The sequence below is a fragment of the Gossypium raimondii genome, chromosome 3, assembly GCF_025698545.1.
Source record: "Gossypium raimondii isolate GPD5lz chromosome 3, ASM2569854v1, whole genome shotgun sequence".
In the NCBI taxonomy this organism is placed as follows: domain Eukaryota; kingdom Viridiplantae; phylum Streptophyta; class Magnoliopsida; order Malvales; family Malvaceae; genus Gossypium; species Gossypium raimondii.
The window spans coordinates 47,731,743-47,737,205 of NC_068567.1; positions in this window are offsets into that span (position 1 = coordinate 47,731,743).

Here is a 5,463-nt window from a genome sequence, read left to right on the forward strand (position 1 = left end):
TGGCTCTAGGTGTACCAAATCTTGTAAAATTATTCTTGTGTAAAAACTTCATTACTGACCTTACATCATTAATAGGAAGAGCAACAGTGTTGACCCATTTAGGGACATAGTCTACTGCTAAAAGTATGTACACCTTTCCCACTGGCGGTGGACTATTCCCCATACATTAAACAACTCAATCTCCAATATACTTTGCAATGACATTTCGTGTCTCCTAGATAGATTCCTTATTCTCTAAAAACGGTTGCATGACTAATAGAATTCATGAGCCTCCTTGAACAAAGTTGGCCAACAAAATCCTGATTGAAGTACTTTGGCAGCAGTCCTTATCCCTCCAAAATGTCCTCCATAAGGAGCTGAATGAAAATGTTGTAGAATGCTATGTATTTCATCATCAGGGACACATTTCCTAATTATTTGATCACCACAATGTTTAACCAAGAAAGCTTCATCCCAATAATAGTGCTTGGCATCATGATGGAATTTTCATTTTCTCTGACTGTTGAGATCGGGTGGCAACACACCACTCACTAAATAGTTCACTATGTCAGCATACCAAGGTAATGTTGTGACAACTAACAACTGTTTTTCTAAAAATTATTCTTTAATAAGTGTATCATGACTACCTTCACTTCCAGATTCTATCCTTGACAACTTATCAGCCACTTGATTCTCAGTCCCTTTCAGATCTCTAATTTCTCAGTCAAACTCCTGCAGCAACAATATCCACCTTAAGCTCGGCTTAGCATCTTTTTTGCTCATTAGATACTTAATAGCAAAGTGGTCTATGTAAACTATTACCTTTATACCAACTAGATACAAACGAAACTTATCAAATGCCAAAACCACATCCAATAACTTTTTTTCCGTGGTGGTGTAGTTAAGTTGCGCTTTCGATAAAGTTCTGCTACCATAGTATATTGCCCATAGTATTTTGTCTTTCCTTTGCCCCAATATGGCTCGCACAGCATAATCATTAGGAGATACGACAATCTAATTATATCCTGAATAACCATCCAAAAAATAGTAAAAAGCTTTCTCAGCTAACCTATCCAACATTTGATCAATGAATGGTAAGGGAAAATGGTCTTTCCTCATTGCCTTGTTAAGCTAATGGTAATCTATAAATACCCTTCATCCCGTGATAGTGTGAGTTGGTATAAGCTCACTGTTGTCATTACATATTAGTGTGACACCTCCTTTCTTGGGCATACATTACATAGGACTCACCTTTGAGCTATCTGAAGTCGGGTAAATGATGCCAGCATCAAGCCACTTAATAACATCTTTCTTGACAACTTCTTTCATGCTCAAATTCAGTCTTCACTGTTGTTCAATGGAATTGCTAGGCAATCCTTCAACAAAATCTTATGCATGCAGAATGCAGAGCTAATTCCCTTTATATCAGTCAGGGTCCATCCTAATGCCTTCTTAAATCACCGAAGAACTTCTAACAACCTTGCCTCTTGCTCGGGTGTCAGTTCTACAGAAATTACTACCGACAAAGTACTATCGTCACCCAAATATGCATACTTCAAATGATGCGACAAAGGTTTTAATTACAGTGTAGAAGGTTCCTCTATAGAAGGTTTTCAAGGATTGAAAGGTCGATTTGATAAATCCAAGGATTCAAACTTCTTTCCTAGTCTATCCTCTATCTGCTTGGCTGCCATAAATTCACCGATTTCCTTAAGACTTACTGTATCACTTTGCTCAAGTGAGTCTTCGTCACTGTTAGAATTGTTGCGGCAATATCTGGTGAATTCCTCCACTGCTATTTCTCTTACCCCAACGGTGTGGCATTCATCATTAACAGCAGCACATTTCAAAGCATTAAACACGTTGAAGGTAAACTACTGATCATTTACCCTCATGGTCAACTCGTCTTTCTATACATCAACTAAAGTTCTGCCTGTAGTAAGAAAATGTCTTCCAAGAATAATTGGCACATCTTGGTCAGCTTCATATTCTAAAATAAAGAAATCCACAGGAAAGATAAATTTATCTACCCTTAACAGAAAATCTTCAATTTTACCTTCCAGATGCGCATAAGATCGGTCAGCCAGTTGCAACATAACTGTATTAGGTCTTGCTTTTCCAATTCCTAGCTTCCTGAAAATAGACATAGACATTAGATTTCTACTCGCTCCTAGATCACATAACGCCTTACGAACATAATGATTTCCAATTAAATTTGAGATGGTGAAACTCCATAGGTCCTTCAACTTTAGAGGTAATTTTTTTGTCAACATTACTGTGCAACCTTCAATGGGAGCAACAATCTCAAATTCTCCCAATTTGCACTTCTTCAACAATATATCTTTCATAAATTTCACATAATTAGACATTTGCTCCAAAGCTTCAACCAGTGGTATGTTGATATGGAGTTGTTTCAAAACCTCCAAAAATATGTTGAACTGAATATCCTGCTTAGAATTATGAAATTACTGAGGAAAAGGTAAAGGTGGTCGTCCTTCAGATTTTTTATATTGTTTTACCGTGGAATTCTTGTTGACAACATGATCTAGATCTGCCACAGTATTTCGCTGCTTACCCTTTTCAAATTCAGGATGTTTTTCAGATAACTCTGGGATTTTTACCTGGTTGTTATTCGAGTTTTCCTCTCCTACCGTGGCATCTTAAGCAACATCATTCATGTAACATCCCGATTTTGGGCCTAGTCAGAACAGTGGTTTTAGGACCACAAATCCGATGAGGAAAAATTTATTTTTACTATATTTTTATGGCCTACAATTTCATGTAATGATTTCGTGAAAATTTCGTTCAAAAATTTTGACGTTTGGGCACTCAATTTAGTCAAAAGGACTAAATTGTAAAAAGTGCAAAAGTTGAGTTTTATATGTTAAAGGTATTTAATTGTTATGGAAATATAAATTAGGGGTCCTTATATGGAAATTATATCATTAGTTAGTGATGGACAAAAATGGACATGAGATAAGTGAAATAGGATTTTTTTTAAGTAAGGGCATTTTAGTCATTTAGTAAATAAATAGAATTAAAAGGGAAAAAGATGTAAAAATTGTGTTCATCATCCTTGCTTGCTGCAAAAACTTGAAGGAAGCCACAGCTAGGGTTTCTTCACTTTCTCAAGCTCATAGTAAGTGATTCCAAGCCCCGTTTTTAATTATCTTTACGTTTTTGGAACTCCGGTAGCTTAATTTAGCTTATTTTAGCAATAATTTAACCTAGGGTTCATATTTGGAAAAATACCCATAGATGAAATATGTTTATTTTGATGTTTTATGGTAGAATATGAAGCTAGGAATTATGTTAAACAACTTTTGCTAGTCGATTTTAAGTGAAAACGAGTATATTGACATAATCGGCAAAAATACCTAATGTTCATAAGTGTTAGAGTAATAATTTGATGTTGTCATAAAAGGGAAAAATGTTCATCGTGTTATAAAACATAAGAATATGAGATGAAGTTTAATTTCCGAGCTTTGGGGAAAAAGTGCAAATATGCAAAAGTTTAGGGGCAAAACTGTAATTTGGCCAAAAATGGAGTCAATGACTGTTTTTATGAATGTGAGTATTAAATAAGCTAAATTTTCTATTATAGATCAAGAAGAACGAAATCTGGAGCTAGACCGAGGAAAGAAAAAGATTGAGGACTAAAGTGTTAGATTTGATCACATTTTTGTCCCGAGGTAAGTTTAGGGTAAATAAATGCAATATTTCAATAATTATTATTAATGCTGCTATTTTCCAGCAATTATGTATTTATTTCATGAAATTATTTAATGTTGACTTAAGTATGAGATGACAGAGAATCAGTGATAAAAGCCCCGTTGAAACATTAGGAGTGTATTGGATACAAATGTCATGACATTCAGGTGATGAGATCCCACGTAAGACTATGTTTGGAACATGACATTGGCATCATTGAGGTTATGAGAGGTCCCATATAAGATCATATCTAGGACATGGCGTTGGCACCGAGATGAGAGGCCCCCCGTAAGACTATGTCTGGAACATGGCATAGACACCGATATGAGAACTCCCATGTAAGACCATATATGGGATATGGCATTGGCAGTACAAGAAACATCCCATATAAGACCATGTTTGGGACATGGCTTTGGCATGTTATTATCAGAAAAGAGACCCAAGTATCTTTATTATTCCAATGTGGCTCAACGGGCTAAAAAAAAGCAGATTATGTTCTATGGAAGTTCAAGTAAAAGTATAATTAGCAACTTCAGGTGAGTTATAAGAGTTAAGAAAATGATATGATATTAGTGAGAACCAATATTTCAGCAAGAGAAGAGTAAGTTGTAATCTTAAGCTATCTAAATAGGTAAGTAAATAAACAAGTAAATGAGAGTAAGTAAAGAGGAAAATTAAGAACATGATACTTGCATATCATAATTTGTGTTAAATGTTGTTATTTATTTACTTGTAAACTTACTAAGCTTTATGCTTAATTCTTTTATTTTTTTTCTTTCATATAGTATTATCAAGCATAGTCGAGACCTTGAAGACGTCGGAGAGCGTTCACACTATCAACCACCACAACTCGATATTTTAAGACGATAAATGTTTTGAGCTATGGCATGTATAGGGACTTGGTCATTTCGATTGTATATTCTTAAGATATGACCAAAAGATGATATGTAAATATCTGATGATGAATAGTTATTAAAATGACTAAGTATGAAGGTGTTTTTTGTTATAAATGTCTAGGTGCTAAATTATGCATAGAAATCATTAAAAAGTAAAAATGGGTAGTAAATCAGTTTTGAGACAGCAGTAGTGATGTAATTTTGAAAAATCACCAAGGTAGTAGAAAATGAATTAGAGGGTGGATGAGATATATAATCAAATCTTATTGAGTCTATTTTCATAGAAATATAACGGTGTAGACAAAGGAATTATGTATTCTAAGATATTTGCATTTTAGTTAGACAAGGTCAAAGTGGTTTTTGGAATCCCCTGTTCTGAATTTGGAAAATCATTAAAAATTTTACAAAAATAGTTATGAGTTTTAATTTCTAGATTCCTTATTGAGTCTATTTTCTGTAGAAACAAGTGAGAACACTATATGAAGTCTGTACAATGATATAATTTAATTTTAGTGACGAGAGGTCAAAACAATCTATCACTGAAACAGGGGAGAATTTAACTAATAAACTATACTAATTGGCTAAACCAAAAATTCTAAAAAATTTATTATAAAAATATATATGAGTCTAGTTTTAGGGAAAATTAATGGATCTAAATTATGAGTTTCGTAGCTCAATTTATAATTAATTTAGTAACTGTTGCGCAGGTGGAAAGCCTTATTATGAACAGTGAAATAACTTTTAAAAGTAAATTTTTATGCCCCGAACTTTTAAGTTAAGTCAAGTAACGCCTCATGCTCGACTCCGGAAATGGTCTCGGGTAAGGGGTGTTTCATTTTATTGGTATCAGAGCAGGTTTAGTCAGTTCTCGGAATAT